This window comes from Mytilus trossulus, chromosome 2 (assembly GCF_036588685.1).
Source record: "Mytilus trossulus isolate FHL-02 chromosome 2, PNRI_Mtr1.1.1.hap1, whole genome shotgun sequence".
NCBI lineage: Eukaryota > Metazoa > Mollusca > Bivalvia > Mytilida > Mytilidae > Mytilus > Mytilus trossulus.
Genome location: NC_086374.1, coordinates 66941067 through 66967280, shown reverse-complemented (window position 1 = coordinate 66967280; position 26214 = coordinate 66941067). Strand labels below are relative to the sequence as shown.

At 32.4% G+C, this 26214-nt stretch overlaps 1 long non-coding RNA gene across 1 annotated transcript; it reads left to right on the top strand.

The window, feature by feature from the left end:
• Positions 1 to 10274: 10274 nt before the first annotated feature.
• On the top strand, positions 10275 to 14421 carry LOC134705341 (uncharacterized). Its single transcript, XR_010105536.1, has 3 exons — positions 10275 to 10483; positions 11662 to 11765; positions 14150 to 14421. It is a non-coding gene; the product is annotated as an uncharacterized LOC134705341 (long non-coding RNA).
• Positions 14422 to 26214: the final 11793 nt, after the last annotated feature.

Genomic DNA, 26214 nt, shown 5'->3' with positions numbered 1-26214 from the left:
GTATGGTGCACTGTACTCAGAATATTCATCATACAGATATAGTAAAAGTATCTTTTCGGAAATGTTTCTATTTTAAAACAGTTAAAATGAGGAATCTCTGTAAGATTTGGTTATCGATACATCTGATCTCTGGTATTGTTGTAATTTGTGTGGTCGTAAACTAGTTCAGATTAAAATTGCAGTGACTTGATTCATCGAAAGTTCAGCCTTGAGTAATTAACCCAGCCTGTTCCACTTGATAAAAATCATAAATAATGAAAACAAATGTGTTTTATCTTAAGCGGTGCTTTACTTTTGCGCCAATTCGCATTTTATTTGCCCCAAAATAATCTTTCATTTGCGACACAATCGAAATTTCATTTGCGCCAAATAAAATGCTTTTATTCAAGAGAGACTTTAAATAGTAACTTTAAAACAAAGTTTTTGATTGTATATCAAAATCAAATAATTTAATTGTCATAATAAATCAAAAACATGGTCTGTGACAAACGCCAAAACACATTCCTCCGAAATCTGACATCTTAACCATATTCACCCCGTATTTTAAAATAATCCCGAAACACATAAATTCGGACGTTAACGCGTTCGAATCAAACACTGCGTACCAATGAGTTCAAATAGTGAAGAGTGCATATTATAACTTTAAAAAAAAATCTAATATCTATTTTTCGAATATTTTGCTCCGCAATACATTCTTTGTCATAATACTCAATTCTTACTACAACTAGTACTAACAACGGTTTTCAAATATGTGACATTTTATAGGCATTTTATATGTGACTTTTTGGGGTTGTCGTTTGTTTATGTGTTACATATTTGTTTTTCGTTAATTTTTTTACATAAATAAGGCCTTTAGTTTTCTCGTTTGAATTGTTTACATTGTCTTATTGGGGTCTTTTATCGCTGACTATGCGGTATGAGTTTTGCTCATTGTTGAAGGCCGTACGGTGACCTATAGTTGTTAATTTTTGTGTCATTTTGGTCTTTTGTGGATAGTTGTCACATTGCCAATCATACCACATCTTCTTTTTTATATAAACATTAAAAAAACAATGCCACTGATTAAATGATTAAAGCAGGCTGGGTATTTTTATGATAATTAAAAACCTACTGTTTATCGTGTCTCATAGTTTTTAAAACACACATTTTTGAAAATTTCATTGTTCAAAAGTACCATACTTATAAAGATCGTGGGTTAAAATGGTTTATAAAAACCAAAGAAAATACACGTTTTAAGGTGTCTTTATTTTCATGCTGTGTACGGTTCTTTAGTTTTCAATGAATTTTGCATGTGTTAAAGTATTCTTTGAACGTTGGTTTCCCCGTTTGAATTGTTTTACACTAGTAATTTTTGGGCCTTTCATAGCTTGTTGTTCGGTGTGAACCAAGGCTCCGTTTTGAAGGTCGTACATTGACCTATAATGGTTTACTTTTCTTAGATTTTTATTTGGATGGAGAGTTGTCTCATTGGCACTCACAGCACATTTTCCTATGTCTTTTTGATATGATTTTAACTAATATTCAGGTTTAAAAAAAAATTAACAACCATTACATGCATACAGCAACCTATAATATCCGTTGTATTGTTGAAACACTCTTGGGGGTATTTTGTATTTAGTTTTTTTTTTTAAAACGTCCACTTTATGACAAATAGTCACACTCAATGTACTGTTGCACCACTGTCACAGGTTAGGGGAGGGTTGGATGCTCGTTAACATGTTCAACATTGCCAAATTCTGTATGAGCCTGCATGTGTCCGAAGTCAGGAGCGTGTAATTCAGTGGTTATACATATTTGTTTTTTGTTCGTTTTTTTTTTGCATTACTTAGGACGTTAGCTTTCTGTTTTGAATTGACTTACAGTTGTCATTTCGGGGACTTGAATAGCTGACTTTGTGGACTGAGTTTTTCTCATTGTTGAAGGCAGTACGATGACCTATAGTTGTTCATTTCATTGTTCGTTTTTTTTTATCTTCAAGGTATAAAGGTTATGTTTAATTTCCTTGAACATTACAGTTTTTTTACTGTGTGCCGAAATCCAACGGATTTGTCGTTCTGTATATTATAAGCATCTTTTAAAAAGTCTATACCCATCGATATGAATTTCATTGGTTTAACACGGTCTTATCTTCATGAAAAAAACACACATAACAATAATCTGAAGAACCAACGATCTGGAATTGTTCTCTAGGAGATGGAATTCGAAAATCCCGACAAACTCAGTGTTCTTGATTTTTCTATCCCCGGAATGGTTTAGTCCGATTGAACTATCATTCGAAAAAAAGTGTGGAACATGTAGTATTTCTGGTGAAATCCAAAATTCTATGTTATACCAATATCAGTATCTATCAGCATTTAGAAACACAAAAACTTTGTAATTTTCTTAACATTTGCCATTTTAAAATTGTCAGCATAAATATAAAAATATAATAGCATTAAAATATGAAGCCCATGCATGTTCCTACATATTTAGGGGGATTGACTGGTCCTTCAAAATGCCACTTATTGGCTCCACAAAGAGTTATTGTAGTGGTTCGAATTCTTTTAACGTGCAAATGACAGGGCACTCTCAATGCGGATCATCGGAGTGAATGTCACAAATCTAAACGAACGTGTTTGCTAATTTAGACATTCATCATAGCCAAACGAACTCCGAATTTAATTACAGGTTGTACTGTCGGTCGGAAGAAGATCAAGGGGACCAAATTTTTATACCCCAGTTACCCTTGGCGTCGTCGGTATACATGATACAGTTGTGCAAAGCATCAATCACTTACATAACCTTATATATTTGCTGTGTTGCGTCTTTCATGCATGCCTTTATAGTTATCAATTTAAACAATTAAACGTTTCAAAGTTGGTAATGGTGAAACTGCCCTGAAAAATTTCTGGAGCCCCATGTGTTTATGACACTCGTATTGATAAAACATGATTGTTGTTTGCTTAACGTTCACTTGCAAATAGTTCATGAATGTCCAGGATGAACCGGAGTACCATTAATACAGGTTGGTTTAGGAAGGGTGCCGTCCGGAGTAATGTCGCGGAAGTTTGGACTGGCACTGGATAAAATAAAGTATATTGGATAAGGAAAAAAATGTTGCCTTGCAACAGGCGATTTACGGACCCCTCGTAGAGTTTTTGCAAGGGTTCGTAAAGTGTAGGGAGAGTGCATGGTGCTCTCTGTACATGAGACATTTCATCTTATATTCCCATTCTAACTGGACGTGGTAGCGTTTACATCCAACACAGCTCAACACACTTCGGAGAGGGTTTTACCTCCGGTCAGAAAAATACCAAAGTGACCTTAACTCTTCCCCAGTCAGCCTTTGGGGTCACAAGTACATACTAGTAATGCGCTTGGATAAATCATGTTTGCAAGTCTGTCATCTACTTAAACTATGACAATGGTGCCAAACACCAGATGAACCTCGTCATGAAAACCTGAAAATGCATGAAATACTTGTCACTGGATGAAATACATATAACAATCAAGCAATCTGTACTACATCCGCTCAATCTGTACATACGGGTTTTTTGTTTAGGGGGTTTCTCTATGCACGTATCTATTTACTTTGACAGTTTTAAAGCGGTTTTAATAGAGTGTTCCGCGTATACCCGAATCACAAACGATAATCACAAGTTATAATTTTTTGCATAATATTCTTTCTGCTCTTGGTCTACATGTATAGCTCTAAGTTTATGACGCCTATAAGGGTAACGAGAGGAAAACGACTTGCGGTATCTTTTTTTCTTAAAATAAACAAAAATCCTGGGTGAAATCTAATTCAACACTTCGCTAACTGAAGGCAATAAATTAGGATGGCGTGCATCATCCCGGTGTCGTCCTATAAAAACTACTGCGGGTGAGTTTAACGATTTCTATTGTACACAAAAACCTGCGTATAGAATACCGGTGTGTGGAGTAAAATTATGCCCAAGGCTCCGAGTATGGTATGCAAATGACATGAAGATTGCTGTCGATTGCCGCTATCGCTGTAAGCATTTTATGCCACCCCCCTCGTAGTTGTCACCAATATTCTATTGTCAAATAAAAAGTATTTAGTGCATAGATTTCACAAAGAATCGATAGGATAAGCATATATTTGTGCACTCGCAGCATGTGCAGAAAGTGCAAATACAAATGTGCAGGAATATGTATTTCGAATATAAAACCGGAGAAAAAAGAGTCACATGTTACATATATACCCGTACATTAGAGGGAGTACTTTTCTGACTATTTGAAAGGCTAAACGGTCAAGGGAGTAAGACAATTTCATACCCCAGGAATTGCAATGCGATTTTTTTTTTTTGTAACTTTACATGACTATGTATAGCTTGACCTACACGTTTGTGTACCTTCTATTATTCAGTTATACGTAGATTTCTCGGAAACGACATAGTAATGCCACTATAATCTACCAGGACTCATGGGCGTGGTAGTAGGGGTAGAAGTAGAGGCAGATGATGACCTCTGGTCAATTCCTGCATGATCCAGTAGACAGGCCGACTGACAAATCCAAGCTGAATCAACCTATATTAATTGCTGGTCCGTTAGAATTAAATGACGATGTTTTAGTAGACGACAGTGGGTCGTAATATGAATGTAGTCAGTTCGTAATAAGAGCGTGATGAGGATGGCATGAGCGTACTTTAATCGTACTATAAGCTCGAGACTATAAGCTTGAACAGCGTGGTATAAACGTGGAACAGTCGAAGTAGAAGCGTGGTTGGGTCGCAATGAGAACATGATGATCGTAGTAAGGTCGTAACATAGTCGCAGTGAAATCGTAGCGCAGTCTCTTCGACAATAATCGTGCTTTTGCTACGCTCTTGCTACGTTAGTACAGTTATTTTATGGTCTTACCACGACCTAACTGCACGCTCTCTATCATTTCTACCGCGACCTGGTTTCGCCACGACCGCATCACGATTGTTTGGAACATGTTCAAAGTTTGTCCTCGCTCAGCACGATCAAAAAGACTTCTTTGATCATTCATGATCACCAAAAACATATACCACGACTTTACTTTGATCTACACGATTGCACTACGATCGTCAAAATTTGCATTTGAGATCATAGTGCGACCGTGAACAAGTGTGACAGGGGTATATACCACACACCCTCCTCTCATGCATTATACATTTAACAATTCTATACGTACAAATGTATATGTAAAACTTTTATGCGGTTTTGTCACGATTTCAGTTCAAACTATCACAGGCACTTGTCTCAGAGTGAATATATAGAAGATATATTAATTGATTTTTTTCCAGACACCAATGAAAACCACCAAATCCCACTTTACTTTCATTCTTCGGAAAAGGGGGGGGGTCACTTACTATGTAATGAGTGGTAGGGATGATCCCCTGGAATAGGTCACTTTTTCATGCTCAACATGATCAGCAGGATATATGAAAATTAAAGGGTGAGAAATTAAATTCAGATTAAATTTATCAATAGGTATGGAACGCCGTGACTGCCTTATGGTACTTCATTCTTTATCATGATGAGGTTTTTCTCTATTATGATGAGCTTTTTCTCTATTATGATGAGCTTTTTCTTTATTATGATGAGCTTTTTCTTTATTATGATGAGCTTTTTCATTATTATGATGAGCTTTTTCATTATTATGATGAGCTTTTTCTTTATTATGATGAGCTTTTTCTTTATTATGATGAGCTTTTTCTTTATTATGATGAGCTTTTTCTTTATAATGATGAGCTTTTTCTCTATTATGATGAGCTTTTTCTTTATTATTATGAGCTTTTTCTTTATTATGATGAGCTTTTTCTCTATTATGATGAAGTTTTTCATTATGATAGTTTTTCTCTATTATGATAAGCTATTATAAGGGAATCATGGGAAATTAAGAGAATCATGGGAAATTTAGAGATTTAAGATCAAACTCCCCAAAAAATGGCAGAAACAAAAATGTTGAAAGTTCTTCGGAATGTTGGCTTGCTCTGTGTGCGGGAAATGTGTGATAAAGAAAAAATTAACACCAAATTTTGTCAGTATGCTTTCAATACATGAACTTTAATATCTATGAGTTACCATTCTAGCGCATATGATGACACTGCCATGGTTACATCAAGTATTTAAACATGAAACCTGTGAAAACTGATAGTTTGGATGGCCATTAAAATACCATGTCGACAAAAATTCAAAAGAATCGTTGTTGGATTGTGACTTAAAGATATCGGACATTGGAAATCTCTTACAACTCTCAGGGAGAACAATATATTGACGGATGGCTCATTTTGAACTACAGAAAAGAGATTTTTCTCATAGGCGGATCCAGGGGGGCCTGGGGAACCGCCCCCCCCCCCCCCACCCCCCAATTCGTTTGAAAAATTTGGTTGATCATATAGGGAATAAGTAACTGGAGCATGACTGGAGAGGGCCCCCCCTTTAGGTCAGTCAGCGCCCCCCTTAGGAAAAGTTCTGGATCCGCCACTGTACCCAAGCGATAAAGACCGTTCGACTGCACAGACGTGTATACAACGTTACGGCACCGAATCACTTATCACACATAGACACTAACCATAAATTAATAAGATGGAGATTCATTATACTGGGTGGAGTTGATGGGTTCAGTAGGCTTATTATATTTCTACATTGTTGTGACAACACGTACTGAGTAGCTTCCTCTCTGTAGTAGATTCAGATTCAGATTCAATAATTTATTAAAGTCTCACTACTTGCACTACATAAATATACAGTACATACAGAGTATATACACAATATAAAACAGACAATACACAAATATAAAATACAAGTACCATTCTTTGAAGAATTATGAGAGTCTGTAAAACAATAGAGTTTTTGTATAGGTCCTGTCAGCAGTGGTGAATCCAGAAATCTTCATATTAAAGTGGGTCCCACTGACTGCCTAAGAGGGGTCCAGCTCCGGTCATGCCTCAGTGATTATCTATATAATCAACCAAATGTTTCTAAGAAAAAGGGGGCGGGTCCCCCTCTAAATCCGCCTCTTGTCAGATAAGGGACTACAAAATGTATCTGTACCGGATTTTATATTGACGAAACATGGTGACGGCAGTATGATTTCAGACCCAAGCACGCACAATCAGAGAATAGAGAGATTGTAGAGGGACGTTAACGAAGGTGTTTTCTGCTATTTCTACAACTTATTCTATCCTTAAGGAGACCAGGGAATTCCCGATCCACTTAATGAACTGCATCTGATAGCCCTGCACTACATTTTCAGGGACGAAATTAACAGAAGACTTGATATTTGAACTCAAGCCTGGGCAAGCCATAGACTGAGAACAACAAAGCATCTCCTGTCAATATTTGGATCGCCGGTCAAATACAGAATCCTGTTGGTACACAACTCAGTGAACGATATTTAGTTTATTATGGATTAGAGTGAAACATTGATGCGGCTAACCTTAAGGACGATGACAGGCCAATTGATGAGCCCATGAACATTTCAATTAATGACAAACGAATAATGAAAGCAGATTTCAATAGGACAGGTACCAACTTCGGCATTGATGACTTTGTGAATGGTGACGAAAAATCTTTTCTGCACAAGCCCTATTTCAGTATTTTTTGGCGCACAATAATAATGTTATAAATGATCATTATCTATTTCTTGGCCTATTCCCCCCCCCCCCCCCCCCAAGTTTTAGTCTTGTCTTTGTTATATTCATCATCATGTTGTATGATTACCAATTGGACAACTCTCCACAAGAGACCAAATGATACATAAAATTAACAAGTATAGGTCACCTTACGGTCTTCAACAATAAGCAAATATAATACCGCATAGTCCGCTATAAAAGGCCCCGAAATGACAATGTAAAACAACTCAGACGAGAAAACTAACGGCCTAATTTATGTACAAAAAATGAAAAGAAAAAAAAATATGTAACACTTAAACAAAGTTAACGACAACTGAATTACTGGCTCCTGATTTGGGACAGACACATACATACAGAATGTGGCGCTGTTAAACATTTTAGCGGGATCCCAAACCTCCCCTAACATGGAACACTCACGGGTACAACATAAGAACGAACTATAAAAAAGCAGATGAAAAGGCTGAACTCATCAGATGGTTAAAAATACAAATAGTACAAATATACAAGCGGACATGGTCGGATACTTGTACATCCTAACAACAAAAAGAAGAAAAAACGAATAAATAAAGTCATGCATTTAAGACTAAATAATCAATCAGTACACATCAAACATCCAATGGATTTAGTGCAAAGACGTCAATAAAAAGTCGGAGAAAAACCTGACCTTCTGCTTTGCTAGGATACAGGATTCGACATATTGCAGATCGATGAATGTGTATATGTATGTAAAAGAAAATAACCCTTTACCACCCTCATAAAACTAGTATTTAGTTTGCTTTAAATTTGACTGATAACAAAATCAATATCAGTATCAATAAAACAATATTCAAAGATCTAATTACAGTGCTGAATTGGTAACCTTTTAGTATGAGTTTATCTAAATGATTAATAAGTTTACCAGGATCGTTTGAAAATTTCCTTGCGATAAACAACATTTCTGTAAAAAAAAAGTATGTGCTACATGTATCCCATTTGAAATAAGTTTTAAGGTACAATCTAACTTTAAAACCTAATCTTTATATCTATATATGGAAGAATTAGGCAAAGGTTTTAAGTATTTGTGGTAACGAAATCCATAACTAATGCATACTAGTCGTAAGAAGCATAGCTGGTGGCAGACGTGAGGAGCAGTGTCATCATATGCGCTAGAATGGTAACTCCTAGATATTCCAGTTCATGTTTGAAAGCGTGCTGACAATATTTGGTGTTATTTTTTTCTTTATCAACCATTTCCCGCACACAGAGCAAGCCAACATTCCCAAGAACTTACAACGTTTCTGATTCTGTCAATTTTCTCTTAGTTTGATCTCTTAATTTCCCATGATTCCCTTATAACAGCTCATCATAATAGAGAAAAACTATCATAATGAAAAACCTCATCATAATAGAGAAAAAGCTCATCATAATAAAGAAAAAGCTCATAATAATAAAGAAAAAGCTCATCATAATAGAGAAAAAGCTCATCATAATAAAGAAAAAGCTCATCATAATAGAGAAAAAGCTCATCATAATAATGAAAAAGCTCATCATAATAATGAAAAAGCTCATACTAATAAAGAAAAAGCTCATCATAATAGAGAAAAACCTCATCATAATAAAGAAAAAGCTCACCTTGATAAAGAATGAAGTACCATAAGGCAGTTACGGCGTTCCATAAATAGGTTTATAATTTTACTTGCTTGATTATATCATAAGTATCTGAAACTTATCAGATGTCCTTTTTTTGTGATGCGGTAAAACCACAGTCGTAAATGCATCAACTATTTGTCAAACTATTTAAACTCTATTTAGACCTATGTAGTATTTCCGCTAATGCTAGATACAGATGCTATAAATCTCATCATTTTGACATTTGCACCTAATTAACATTCAAAGGTTGTTTACTTGAAACATGATAACAATTATTTAAAGAAATTCCATAGTGTCAGCTATGAGATTGAACGGCAATGTAACTTTTGATCAGTTTTTCATTAATATCAAACTTAGTGAAAAATTTCTCTCTGCAGTGTTACTATACTTATCTGACCAAACATCTTTTATTGTCTTTTGAAATTAAAATTTCTTTTTTAATGAAAGATATATAACGGGCAAATAGAGGAAAGTGTTTTTAAAGATGACATTGTGACGAATTTGTTAAATTAATTGTGATTATTGCAACTGCGTTGCTTCTAAACAAGAACGTGAGGATAAGCGGGACCCAAAACAAATTATAAAAAACTAATGTACATGATGAAAAATATCCAAATATCTTAATAGGTTTTTTTTTGTTCGTTGATATATGACAAGGTATATATTTTAAATAAACAAAATATATGAAAAGGGTGGGGTACTTGCTGTATCAGCTGCTCACCCCTACCCAAAAAAAGAAGCTTGAACCCCCACCCCCTCCTGAGCTTTCAATAAAGACTGTTTTTAAGTAAAAAAAAATCCCATTCTGTTGATGTTATTAAACCACTCCCAAAGTTGAGGTTACGTTACATAATACACATGCTGGTTCTTTTCTTTTTCTTATCATATTTTATTGCTAGAGATGCTAAATTGTTGTTATATCCTTCTAATGTTACCTCTCTGATTGACCCTAGACTCGGAAGGAAGTATTATATTGAATACACAGTATGGTTATCATGTTTATTCAGTGTAGTAGAACTTTCGCGGTACAATAATAATTTGGGAATCATTGTGTTGCCAGTGATGGATTATGTCGCGTGTTTTGTAATACACGCAGTACTGTAAAGTGAAACGAGGTCATTCTGTTGTGTACTTTGGACAAAGGAAGAGAAAGATGAAGTCCCTTAGAAAAGGAAAATGAGACTGATGGGATTTCGTTTTAAAGGAAGAAGAGTCTGAAGCTAACGTGTATACCTACGAGAGTTCTGGTAAGATATACTTTTTAAATCCATAGAAAATATGAGGAGAAAGAGAAAAACAAATTGTGTTGATATTTAAACTATGATTTAATATGATAATGAAAAACCGAGGTTTGCCCAAGTTCAATTAGAATATGAAAATGTTTTATGACATTTTGCTATACAGCCGTATATAGACATAATTTTAAGAAGATAGAAATTAACATGCATAATGAATTACGTACTTCTTACGGGTAGTAATATGCAACTGATAGGACCATTTAAAAATTAAACACATATACAAAAACAGTACTTGAGAACTTGACCACGAATAAAGTGTCTGAAGCCTATTTGACATTCAAAAAGGATATGTCTTTAATATTAAACTTTACATTTACTTAGCATGATAACTTAGTATAATAAGTGCCATTTTTTTTTTATTAATTTCTAGCAGTTATTAAAACAGTTTGGGATGTTATATATAAGTGTATCTATCTGCGGAAACATGTTATTTGCATTTGTATTAAGAATTCAGTCAAAACTATAAGAAAATATGTGTTAACATGATTAAGGAATTTATGTACCAAAAAAAGGCTAAAGCTAACTGCCATTTATGTGCCAGTTTTTTTGTGCATTTTATATCTCTCTGGTGCTCAATGAGAAGTGGTCAATATGATGAGTACAGATATAATAAGCATAATTGTGGGTGAATAAATACTTATAACTTTATATATATCCACTGCCTATCCTTATTGGTTATGTGTACTTCAAAGCAACTTAAAGTACATAATTTTTCCATGTTACGATATTTTGCTAGCTCTTTATATTTTGAATTGTATATGTGTTGTTATGAAATTCTTTCTCCTATAGAGTCGATTCGTTTTTGGAAAGCTTATTGAAAAATGCTTCATATTAATATACTCTCATTTGTTACGAAGTAATCATGTGATGAAGTCTTACGAATTTTTTTTCTTTAATTTTCATTTAAAAACATATAAACGGTAAAAATAGACAATAACTGCTTTATATGCTTAGTTATGGTCAAAATATACAATTAGAAGATGTGGTATGATTGCATATAGGCAAAGACAGTCCTGTTTTTTTCATTACATTTTTAAAGAAAAAAATATATACAATTACTTGTTGTATGCTCTGTTCTAACTTATTTAGAAACACTGTTTAAAACTGTGTTATTTGTATTAAAACAGACGAATCACCAAAGAAAAAAATTAACTCAAAGTTCTGGTGGCCTGGGTGCAGTGAATTCGAAATATCAACAGCGATCCTCAAATACAGAATTTGAAAGAAAAAGGTGAGGTTACAAAATTTTATTTGCAAACTTTACTTTATAACATCTAGGTTTCACTGCTAACAGTCAGGGGAATTACTTAAATGATCAAATTTTATTGTAGCTTAAAATATATCATACCAGGCGGAAACCCAGTTGAAATCGAAGCTAAAAAAACCAAACCTTGCGCGTTAGGTTTAGTATTTTAAAAGTTTGATCAAATTCCTAAACTATCAAATTTATAAACGATATTTGGAATTTTAATATTTTAATAATTTGGTTAAAATTTCAAAATTTCAAAACTTTAACACAATTTGAAATTTTGATATTTTAAAACTTTGATCAAAATTCTAAAAATCTAAAATTTCAAAACTTTTTAAAACTTTGAATTGATAAGTGTTACACGGACCTTTGTAACGTAAAAATAAAATCACAGTACGAAAAGATGAAATATATGGGTCAAGTGAAATACCTATCTAATGAATCGCAAAAACAGAGTAGGTGTTTTCGAATAGCTATTTTTTTTACTAAAAGTACTTGACAGCAGTCTTTTAAGTTGGAAAAAGAAAATGCATATCTTTGATGAAAAAAAAATTGTGTGTGTGATAACTAGGGTTTAAATTCTACAATCACTGAACATTTTTAGTCTGCCCTTCCACGAAATATTTAATTAGATATTTTTAAAGTTTCAGAATTTTTGAAAATTCCACCTGACAACCGATCAGACAATAGTTTAAAGTTGAATCAATGCCGAAAAGATCACTAACTTATGCTCATTAGCTAATAGATATATTTGTCTTTTAAAATACAACTGACATAAAGATCGTAATGGTGCTATGTGGATAAATTTATCGGTTTTCAAGAGCAAAATTTGTCAGCGCGTCATCCCTACAATAGCTTCCTTTTCTACGATTGTGAAAATGAAATGCCGTAATAGGGCGATAATTTTGACGAAGTCGAATCCTGACTGATACTAATGATCGAAGGAATATTATATAACGTTGCCAAGAACGAACACATGTGTTTAAAAGATGACCGGTCATGTCGGGTGATAAAATTAACCTTGTACTAAATCTGGGATAATGACATGAAAATCACTTGTTTAAGTATCATAAATCTATTTCATTGTAAATAATCATTTCAGAGAATCAAATTAAAGGTTTCTTTTTTTTAATTTTACTCAAAATTAGGATTAAAAAAACTGTATGATGAACAACTGAGTAAAACTACAAAATACAAATTTTATTAAGGCTCAAGCTTAATACTGCAAATATGTTGTTATTTTACTTTTTTCTCATTAAACTCATCAAATTGTGACTTGGATGGAGAGGTGTCTGAGTGGCACTTATACCACATCAGAGACATATAATACAATATATGTCTCTGACCACATCATCTAATATCTATGCCAGTAACTGCTAGTAGTCATTTTTAAATTAATGTATCATTGTCATTTTGTTTAGTTTCTTCTGTTACCTTTTCTAATATCAAACTTGGAGATCTTTTTAACACTTATTTTTAAAATGCGTATTTCTGAACTTCATTATCAATTATGTATCAAGGGTTTCCAGCATTTAAAATTAAATTTTAAAATGCAATGGCGTAGCTTTAGATAAAGCGATAATTAAAGATATATCTATAGCTAGCCGTCTTGATATTTATTTATATTTTTAGATATCTCATATATATAATTTATTTTTATATTATATGAGTGATCATACAATTACTGTCTTTTGGTGAGGTAAATATGCGGTTTTATTGACTTTTGAAAAAATGATATTCACTGAGGCCGACGGCCGAAGTGAATATCTGTTTTTCAAAAGTCAATTAAACCCCATATTTACCGAAACAAAAGACAGTAATTGTTTTATTCCATATTCCGAGAAAAGAACATGTATTTAATAAATAACATATACCAAAACAAATTTTAAATGAAACATTTAACCATAACTTTGCATGTACTAAAAGCATGTGACGTTTAGCGCGGTGAATAACACTTTATCGGGTGAATATGCTTCTTTTATTCAAAATCCAATTCCTATAGAGAAACCTACTAATATAACACCAATATGGAATAAATTATATTATTGCATAGCAAGCTCGTGCAATATAAAAATCTACTCGGAACAGTATCCCCCAATATTCATGCAATAACCCTATATTATATGAGATATCTCATATAGAGATCTCATAAAGTATACGAGATATCTTATAAATGTTTTTTAATATAAGAATATCTGTGGACGGCGACGACTGAATGTATGATCGCTATGATAATGTCTCGCTTTTTCGACAAAAGTCGAAGGCTCGACAAACATGCATTTACAAAGAACGGTATTATGCTCACTAATTAAATGATCTTTTCTTTTCTGAAATAGGTCTTTAGCATAATTTATTTTCTTTTTTAGACTTTATTATCTATGAGTACCCAAATAATCTTTAAGCAATCCATGGATATTGAATGCAGACCAGACAGTCAGGAGAATTTACCGTAAATAGAAAATTAGCAAAAGTGAAAGCAACAAACGTTTGTTTCGATTGGTGTGATATATTTTGGACAGGAGTAGCAGACTGTGGTGCGTTGATTCCAAAATGACACATATTAGTACAAAGATTCATTGCAATTAAGAAAATTTCTGATTTTGTGTATTTTCAACTTTTTATTTCTTTATAAACTTTAAATAATTTGACGACCTTCAAGTATTATTTAAATATGAACACGTAAGTCGTTAGTGTAGTTCATACAGTTTTTAACCGCTTTTCGTTTAAAACATTGTAAAAAGGGGTTTCCCTCTAAAGATAATTTAATCAAGACATCAAAATAAAATATTGAACTTGATTTTAAATTCATTTTATTTTCCTGTTTTTGCCATGTTTTTATCAAATGTCAGCATATTTATAAGTCAGAAAAGAAGACTTCTTGATGTTTCTAGTGTTCCACACTCAATTTTAAACATTGTTACATTTCATATGTTATATTCTGACTTTCAATGTTTTTTTGTGCTTTTAGTTTGTTGGTGAACGTGCAAATTGTGTTCTGACCAATGAAAGTTATTAAGCAGTTTATTGAGCTTGATTTTGTTGTTCGTTAAACAATGAAAAAACATTTTTATTAATTTAAAAACTAGGAAAAAATCATCATCTGTTCATCTCTAAGGTTGCTTCTACTCAATGAGATATTACCATTTTTACAGATCAATAATACTAGATATATCAGTATGTCACGTGCAGGTGAAGTCATTTCTTCGAAATGAAACATCATTACTTTCCTCATTTTCCTCAATTTATAAGTACTTTAAAAAAAAAAAAAGTTTTTGGAAAGTTTGGATTTATTTAGTATGATAACCAATGAGACAGTTATCCACGAAAGTTCAGATGAGGTGAATGCGGGCAATTAAAGGCAACCATACGACCTTCAACATTATAAGAAACAGCCATTACGTATATTCATCTATAAAAAGGCCCCGACATAAAACAAATATGAAACAACTCAATTGAAAAAGATAACGGTCTAATGTATTACAATTTACGAAGAACAATATGGCAGAAATGAACCAACAACAACCACTGAACGACAGGCTCCTAACTTTGGACAGGCACATTGAGAATGTGGAGGTGACAAGTTTGTGAGCGCTCAATCCTCTCCTAGCCTGGGACAGTGGTGTAATAGCACACCATACGAATAAGCATTAGATAGTCCCGTATCATTTAAATACAATAGCTTTCAAAATTTTACTAAATCTTGAAATCAAGAATTAGTATGGAAAATTTTATACAGATTGAATCCCCTGGGTGCAATGTTGATAGATATGTATAAAACAAATGTTGAAATTTGAATTACAATACTTTAATAAATAACTAATTACCCATTTTTATCAGTGTTCTGATATATACATTATATATAAGTATAGAAATCGACCCTTTGCAAAGGTTTTAAAGTCAATGAATCATGAATGGGGGAGGAAAAATAATCATCATGCAAAAGGTAGTACATCATCGTTAGTGTTAAGCCTTAAACTGACCAAATCACAAACATCGACCTGTAAACTAAATATGTGCATTTATTGCTCTATTGAATATATCTGTGTTAACCTAATTTTGTGACTGAAATCAGTCATTCTATTTTTTACTTTTGAAGAATTGGTCTTTTCAACAAATATTTACTGAACTTGTGTTGACTGAATTCAGTCATCTGTTTTATAGATGTAAATACTATGTAATCTCACTTGGTGTAATTTAAGTCTTATGAAACACTCTTATTTAGTTCAATTTCTTGTAGCTTCTTTAAAATATTGTGTGACTGAATTCAGTCAACATTTTGTGAAAATAATGAACAGGATACAGAGTTAATTTCATTTAGCTGTTATTCTGTTATATGATGTTTTTATTTAATCTGTAATCCGAATTCTGTTTTATCTGAATGTACAGTTTGTGTTTTATTTAAGAAGCAACAGGTACAAATAAGAGTTATGTTACTTTCTAATATACTGATTGAATTCTCTGATATAAAGATGAAATCGAGTGACTGAATTCAGTCACTCAAATAATAATAACTATACAATGGGTTTTTAATATTTTGTAAGTTGATAATACTAATAAAGTATTTATGAAAATATTTCTTTGCCACGGTTGACGTTTTAATCCGTTTTTAAAATAAAATGGAAATGAAATGATGCACATTGCATACAATGTTGAATGTTAAATGGTATAATATAATGAATAATATATCTACTCAGTTCAACCCTTGAGATTTGACAAATCAGAAAATTGACAAGTTGAAACAGACAGTGTTAGAAGATCATACATGATGCGCAAAAGTGACTTGCGCGAGCTTCCATTTCATTGGATAAAACTGTAACGTGATAAATTTCCAATACAAGTTGAAGGTCTTGAAGCTGTTTAAAAAATCATTTCATTTATATTACAAATTTTATATAGCCTGAACCACTTTTATTAATTAATCTTAGATTATCTCAGATAAACTTAGATTATCTCAGCTTAATTCAAATTCAAAAAAATCCTAGTTTATCTCAGATAATACAGAAAATTCATTATCTGGAGAAAATCCCGGTTTATTTGAAAATATTAAGAAAAGCTAGGTTTATCTGAACGATTTTCAGATAATCCTAATTTATCTCCAGATAATTGATTATTTGAATTTCAGATAATTCATTATCTGAATTCCAGATAATTCATTATCTCATTTTCCAGATAATTTAGTTTTAAATATACCAAAGAACAATGTAACGAGTGTTCTGATTGGACGACAATCGTTTGCCAGATTTATTATATTTAAAAAAAATACCGTCAGATAATTCATTATCTCATTTTCCAGATAATTAAGGTTTATTACGGATTCTAAATATACCAAAGAACAATGTAACGAGTGTTATAATTGGACTACAATTGTTTGCAAGATTTTATATGAAAAATAGTTTTTATACCGTCTTTTTTTAAAAGAGGGGCGACGTTCTGCACACGACACGCAATTAACAAACTACTTATGGTGTGGACATCATCGTTATTGACACCTGGACAAGCGAAATTTGTTGAATAAATTAAAAAAAAAAACCAGTGAAATACAGAAGGGCTGATTAGATACAATATATACATCATATACTTTAAACATACTTAATAAACACATTTGTTAGCTGTTTTGACGCTAACTGACTGTTTATTACTGACGGCCTGAGACTACTGTTATAGTAGTCTCAGCTGACGGCTAATTTCGACATCGCCGATAATAATTGAACTCTCATATTCATTTAATCAGTCGATTTTAATCTTTTGATAATGACAACGGTTTTGTAAAATATTTAAATTTAACTATTTCGTCATGTGTCAGTAAACAAATAGAGATGAAAATCAAGTAATCCAATACACAAATAATGCACGATTCAATAATGGAAAAACAATTATTTCAATTTAAGACATACTTTTCATTTTGCTTTCAAAATAATTAAATACATAAGTCAGAGTTTAAACCTTAAAGCCAGATTTAAATTGTAGGATATAAACAATACATGTACATTGTCGGAAATACTAAATGTTTGCTTACTCGCTAAGAAACAGGAGAAACCCTCTTCATCCTGTTTTTAAATCTGGATCCAAATAGGGAAATGTTTACATGTAAATGTAATTACGGGTGACATGCATGATTGTCAAACCTCTGTCTGTTATATGGGTAATAAATATACAACCTCCCCCAATAAATGTTGACATAACAGGAAAAAAGTAATAAAAGTTTCTTTTAAGACTGCTCAAAACAAAACAAAAAATAACTCATGCACGAAAAAGATATTTTGAAAGATTAACATTCCTAAGGTTTCTGTTTTATATTTTTCTCTTATCTTTTATTCTAAATTAAATTATCACTTCTGACTGAAACTAGAAAAGAGTTATAAACGAGTAATGGATAAGAGCATTCGTAAACATAGAAAGAAAATTAGACACAAGATAGAAAACTTAAAATCGATTAACCCGAAAGAATACTGGAAGATTTTGAACGGTGGTAAAAGGGTAAACAATCCATGTGTACATATTTATATTTTGTTTGATTATTTTAAGAATTTAAATTTAGGATACTGAAGATGAAGAGATTGTTTTAGAAAATCAGAACAATGTAAAAGATTTAAATGTTATATTAAATTCACCTATTACAGAAGAGGAAATTGAAAAATCTTTGAGAAAGTAAAAAAACCAATAAATCCTCTGGTGATGATATGATTGTAAATGAATATTTAAAACACTCTTTTAGTGTTATGTCACAGGTGTTTGTGAAACTTTTTAATATTATATTTGACAGTGGAACTATCCCTGAAAATTGGCTTTCTGGAAATATAATACCTTTATTTAAGAATAAAGGTAACAAACATGATCCTAGCAATTTTAGACCTATAACAGTTATGATCAGTTATTAGCTGCTTTGGTAAAAACCATGGTATACATAGTACTTAGAATAAAGCCGTTTGTTTTCTCGTTTGAATTGCTTTTATATCTGACTATGCGGTATGGGCTGTGCTCATTGATGAAGGCCGTACGGTGACCTATAGTTGTTATTGTCTGTGTCATTTTGGTCTCTTGTGAACAGTTTTCTCATTGGCAATCATACCACATTTTCTTTTTTATATTATGAGATCTCAACCCTTCCCTTATACATCTAGCCAATGTAAGAAAGTAAACGCATTACAATACGCACATTAAAATTCAGTTCAAGAGAAGTCCGAGTCTGATATAACCAAAGAAAATAAACAAACTGATGACAATAATTACATAAATAACAACAAACTACTAGCAGTAACTGACAAGACCGCTCCATACTTCAATTAAACTGATTGAAAGATTATTTTATCATCATATGAATATCAGGAAAAATCCTTCCTGTTAAGGGTTTAGTATCATACCATCATAACATATATGAAAAGAACATAACACGTGTCATGCCAACGACTGGTTTTTAAATAAATGTTCCAATGGAAAGACTTTTTAAGTGAGTCAATATTTACGCCAAATCTGCAATCTTTAACGACCTGACAATAGTATTGTAACTATATCCCTTCTAATTAAGTGTATTTAAAGGTTTTGTTAGCTTCTGAGGTGAATACTGACATTTTTGTGCTTTATACAGAATATTTCCATAAAAAAATGGATGTGAATTACCTGAACGTATAAGAAGTCTGCATGGTGAGCTATATTTACGATTAATGACCTTATACCGATGATAAGATTTAGTAAATATTTGACGATAGTATGCATGAATTTTAGTTTTATAGGATGTTATTTCATATGCCTCTGCACCATTTCATATTCATTTTTTCAGCATTAAGAGGATCGACATGCTTGGGTTTCTCTTCCGTGAAAACACTTTCACACTTTTAAAAACAAACACTCTTTAATATGACAAATTAAACATACTTATCTAAACGTCAATGGAAATCTAAAGATATATTGTAACCGAAGTTCCCAAATTATGCCAAATGTAACTTAAATAATAAGACTTATTTATAAAAGTTGTCCATGAGATTATTTTATTTGGCATATGTGAAAAAAACACCTTAAAGTCCTATTGACCAGCCGTTGGTTAGCAATATTTTTGTGAAAGTCTGAGTTAAGCAGAGTAAGTATAAGTCATTCCTGTCCTGTCAGTACATAACCTCTGCATTATCAAGACTTCAGCAGTAGCCTATCCGCGGTAGCACACAGAAACTGATTGCTCTAATTGTAACACAACACATGGTTATTTGGAATAGTAGTTTATTCAGCCCGTCTGGACCAGTGTTCATAACGGACGGTCTTCCTTTTACAGTAAAATACACAAGTATATATACAGAATATAAACAGTGTCAATGTTTCTATTAATTTGACCATTATATTTTAAATCAAAAGATGCAGGGATGAATATCTATTAAGTTGTCTCTAATTGACATGTTTTGACCAACCTGGAAATTGATGGTCAAAGAATACACGTATGTTCAGTGTTTTAACTAATTGTTACTGCCGCATGTCTCCACATGGTCTGCAATATACGTATGTCCAGTGTTATAATTAATTGTAATGGCTATATATCAACACCTGGTTTGCATGTAAACATGTTATATGCAACCCAGAGGTCAATTGAACAACCTTTTTTAAGGTCATGATTTTCTCAATAGATATTCCCCTGTATTTATTTTATTCAATTTGATAAACATTTTAAGAATATAATTCATAAATCCAAATATAAATATATTTTGTATATATTTATATAAACTTTTTTTAAGCCTATCATATTGTCACATAATGAGATGAATCTGTTGGAGACATCAAGAAAAACTGGTCAGAAGGTACCTTCATAAGGCTGGTTAAGAAAGGCGACCTCACAAACTGCAATAAATGTAGAAGAATCGCCTAATTACCCATCCAAAGTAAATTCAGCAAAACAACTAATAGACAAAATTGACACAGCAATTGACAACAAACTCAGATAAAGTTTAAGAAAAGGAAAGAAGTGTAGCGACCACAAAGGAGTAGGTCCGGTAAGGACCGATTTTGGCCTCACATTTCAGGTTCATCTGACGAAAATTTTTGACCAGTTTTTAAACACTTATTAATAAGTATTGTAATAGAAAAATGTAGTTTATTTTATTTCATATGGTTTATTAGTTAATGTATGCGGGTTCTACTTTGTAAACTATTTTACATAGAATTATTGTTTAAATGTTCTATACATTTTTCAAGCGTTGAATATTTCAAATATGTCAAACAAGCATTTTTATAAACTATTCAATTTGTCTGGACAATGAGACTGCAGCAGTTACCAAATTATATAAATGTCTAGTAAAGTTATAAAGAGCATCTTAAAAGTTCGGACAACGGTCAAGCGACGTCTGCAACTTTATTTGTGTATTATACATGTTATCGATAACTCATAAATCATACATTCTTTTGTTTGTTACTTGCTAGGACATTCAGAACTTAGTATATAAACGTATCAAGCCGCTATGAAATCAATAGCGAGTTTCTTGATATTCTAGTTTGGTTTTCTTTCTCGTTGCTGATTCCGGCCTCCTACCGTGAGCCTCCCCCTAGATTGTGCCATAGCGCTTTACAATTGTTGGGACACCAAAACACCACAAAACATCAACACAATATAAGTGTCTATTTTATTTTATTCCATTAGCTTATGTGAAAGATTTTAACTGATTGTGTCATTAAAAACGATCCGATTCAAGCTCAAATATGAAAAATTTGTAAGGGTTCCGCGGAACCCAGTGTCTCGCCTACTTTTACTGTAAATCGAAGGCTCAACAAAAATGAGGAAAAAAATGAATAAAAATATTCCTCTTGATACTATCTTCTGATTGTAAGAAGCTTCTGTCCAAGTTTGGTAAAAATCTAGGATAGTTAATAAATCTAGTAAATGTTTTGAAAACTTAACTGCAGACTGTATGTAATGTTAACTGGAAGAAAATCTAAGTCCATTTAAAAGTAAAATACAGAAAAAATGGAGTTATCTTTTTACAAAATTTACTTCTGGATACTATCTTATGATCATAAATAAGGTTCTGTCCAAGGTTGGTACAAACCCAGGATAGATTAAAAAAGTTTTTAAAATTTCAAAAACTTTAACCACAGAGTGAATGTAATGTTTCCCCGCAGAAAAAACTAAGTCCATTTATAAGTAAAATACGGTAAAAATGGAATTTTATTTTTACAAAATTTACTTCTGGATACTATCTTATGATCATAAACAAGCTTCTGTCCAAATTTGGTAGAAATCTAGTATAGTTTAAGAAAGTTATTAAACTTTCAAAAACATTAACCACAGAGTGAATATTTGTGGACACCGCCGACGACGACGACGACGGAATGTAGGATCGCTTAGTCTCGCTTTTTCGACTAAAGTCGAAGGCTCGACAAAAATCTACCAAATATGCCAAAAAATTTAACTTTTCAGATTGATTTTGTCAAAAATGAAACTGGCCGCATCCGTGTTCATCATCAACCTTTATATATGTTATGTATTATCATAAGATACAATTTACATTTTAATATTAAGGATGAACACGAATGCGGCCACTTTCATTTTACACCAAAACCGTCTGAAATTTAACTGAAATGCTAAGATTTCAGTGATTTAGCATGACTTAATGGTGCTAGTACCCGATATATGTGCTATGTATTGTCAAAACAGCCCATATTTATCTAAAAGAAGCATTCTACTGTTCAATCAATGAATAAAAGTTTTCATTTTAACAGTTTTATAAAAGTGCTATATTTTGGGGCCAAAAAGGGGTCTTACCGGACCTACTCCTTTGTGCTACGAAACATTATTGAGCAGTGCACAGCATGACAGAGACAACTGGTAATAAACTTTATAGACTTTGAAAAAGCCGTTGACAGCAAACACAGAGAAAGTTCATGAAGGTCTTACGAAGCTATGAAATGCCATTAAAAATAGTACAACTTATAAAATATTTTATACAGAATTCAGATGCACTGTAGATACTTCATCGGACATCAGTTTTCTACTTCCTTTCTATTCATAATATATAGTTGTCGATTGGGTAATGAAATCAACCATAAAGCGTTACAACACAGGCATCATGTACTCTCTTTCACTACCTTGAAGATCTAGATAATACTTATGATCTGGCGTTACTGTCACATCTAGAAACACACATGCAAGACAAAACCATTAAGAATGCAGGTATGATTGGATTGAATATCAATAACAAGAAATCAGAAGTCATGCCTCGTAAAATCTCAGAGCCTCCTGTAATAGATTTAAATGCGACACACTTTGATTTCACTTCATCGTTCACTTACTTGGGCAGCACAGTAACATCTGAAAGTGGACTGCAGACAAAGACATCAGAGCCAAAAAAGGAAAGTCAAGAACTGCATTTTAAAAATAAAGTCACATCTAGAAGTTAAGCAACATCAGTAAGAGCACCAAAACTATACTATATAACAGTTGTGTACTATTAGTGCAGATATATGGGGCAGAATGCTGAAGAATGGAATAAAAAGACATCAACAAGCTATCTAGTTTTAACAACGTTTTCCTTAGAAAGATCTTAAGAATATTCTAGCTGCGTAAGATCGCCAACATCATGTAGACTCCATTGAAGCAAAACAGATGGTGATGGATTTGTCATCTTCTAAGGAGACTAGCAGAGAACTCGACATCACCAGAGTCGCCCTTAGATGGACACCTAAGGGGAATAGAAAGAAGGGACGCCCAAAACCAACTTGGAGAATAACAGTGAGTTGAAGCTGAAATGAAAGAAAATGGAATCAGCTGGTGTGAAATAGAAAAGAAACCACAGCACAGAGATGAGTGGAAAGACCTAGTCCTTGCCATATGTGCATCCAGGCTTTATAATGACTAGGTAGGTAGGTATATAGGTAGGTATACATATAGGTAGTACGTTAAGCAATCAATCAATTGATTTAAACCTTATACAGGAAATCACATTTTCACCATTTTCTCCGAAACTATAGCTATTAATTATAGCTAGTTTTATTCATGCCAGAAAAGATGATGATTCTAAACAAAACACCCTTCAATTGATTAAAACAAAGACATATGATATATGTGTCTGGTTCTGATCAGTCCAAAATATGACTACCAGAGGGTTTTTTTTTGTCATGGCATTGTCGGTTTGTTTAGAATTATGAGTCTGAACATTCCTTTGGTATCTTGCGTCTCCCTTTCAGATTGGCCAATTAAAAACATCTATGAAAAAAGGACTAACTAATATGATCTAATAAACGTCACTTCAAGGTGAAATTATTATGAATTTTGACAGGAAATTTCCGAATGATAGGAAGAACATGTGCAAACGATCCTCATTGAAACTCTGTGAAAAATTGTATTTCAGCAGTAAAATGGGTAATAAAATTTCTGTGTCATTTTGGTCTCTTGTGGAGAGTTGTCTCATTGGCAATCATATCACATCTTTTTTTATAATGAGTAAGAATAATGAATAAAAGGACCTCAAAATATCCTTATTTGGTTCTGAATGGACAAAATCTTGGCAGCCAGAGGGATGCAATCCTTAATGTTTTCATTTTCAAAAATGTTTTCCTATAAAACTGGAAGGAGATTTTTTTTATAACTTGGCCAGAATGTTTGTAAGATTCTTTACTAACAGCCCTCAGTTTATATTGATCAGGTGAAAATGTTTCCATTAAACCCGTTCAAATTAAATGTAATAGTCATCTTTTTTACTTCCAGGTCAATTTCAACAATGCTGGCAGGAATGGTTTTGATGACCCTTTTTATAAAAAGATCCCCATTTTATAACAATCGAATGAACAACATGGTTGAAAAAGGCAATCTCTGAATATGATTGGCCAATTATCAATTAATCTCATATCTCTCTGAGTGTGGATAGTAAACCCCCTATTGACAGAAAGGAGTGCCTGTGATGAATATTCTCAGATTTTTGTTCTATATGAGGTACAAAAAAAAAATTGTTTCAAATGGGGAGCTCATATGTTTGGGTTTTTTTAAAGTTTAAGGTGGCTAGCGGGTATAAATCAATATTTTTCTTTAATATAGGATTACCCTATATTTTTCTATAAATGAACTTTATCATAAATACTTTTAAGATAGAAAATGAAATAAAAAATGGGGTCACAAGTTGCCTCACGAAAGAAGCATACATTTTCTGTTGACCTTTTATAAGAAATAGAGGTAATAAAGAAATAAAAAAAGAACTAATTTATAGAAATTGATTAATTTTACAATTATTTAGTTTAAGTACCGGTACACCTTATTTGAAAACCATAATAAAAAAATATAGGATACCGATGAGTTAAAAAAGATATTTTAATTTAAATGCCAAAAAATGGCATTTTTGCACCAAAGGGAGATAATTTGGAGCTTTTTCAATGATATAAACATTTTAAAAGTCATCTGGGGCCAAACTGAAATGATTTTTATTGTTAATTTTTGTACCATATCTAAAAGTAATAACTAATAATATAATAAAAAAAAAATTGTAATGAACAAATAAATGTTTAATTTTTGCTGAAATTTTTGTTCACGCAAGCCTCCTTAAGGTCAAGTTACAGTAAATGGGCTATGTCACAGATTTCTGTAAAATTTGGCATACATCTCTGGCTTATTTACTTCAACTGAAAATCGAAAAAATAATGTATTTATCTCAATTATCATTTGAAATATTACTGTTTGAATTCTTACAAAAGGGGTGAACATTTGTATAGAAAGCACATAAAATCGGCGAAAAACCTTCTTAAATTTGTCTTAAAATCGCCAAATCTCTAATTCTACTCCATAGATTTTTCTTAAAAAACTATATGTTGTTGATACATAAATTTCCCTTATAATGATGCAAAATAAAGATAGGGACACCGACTTCGTTTTTACGGTATACATCATTCAAAGTTGCGTTCTTTGTGATAAAATCCAACAAAACGTCGAAATAATCGTAACGTTATCGCATTGCAGGCCGTAAAACGTTGGTTTTTGACGTTTTTCACCACCAACAAGGTATCAAATTGATTATTAGACAAAAAACGGAGTCGGTGACCCTATGATTATTTTATATCATTAAAACAGAAATGTATGTGTCAACAATATATAGTTTTTTAAGAAAAATCTATGGAGTAGAATTAGAGATTTGGCGATTTTAAGACAAATTTTAGAAGGTTTTTCGCCGATTTTATGTGCTTTCTATACAAATGTTCACCCCTTTTGTAAGAATTCAAACAGTAATATTTCACCCATATTAAAAGAAATCAATCTGCAATTTTTCAGATAATAAAATAGATAAATGTATTATTTTTTCGATTTTCAGTTGTAGTTCAACGAGCCAAAGATGTATGCAAATTTTTAGCAAAATCTGCGACATAGCCCATTTACTGTTCCTTGACCGTAAGTTAATAAAACATATAAAAAGCTTGGTTACCTTCGATTTAAATGGAAATTCAAAGAGAGTGTTCTTCATATTTAAGCCACTTC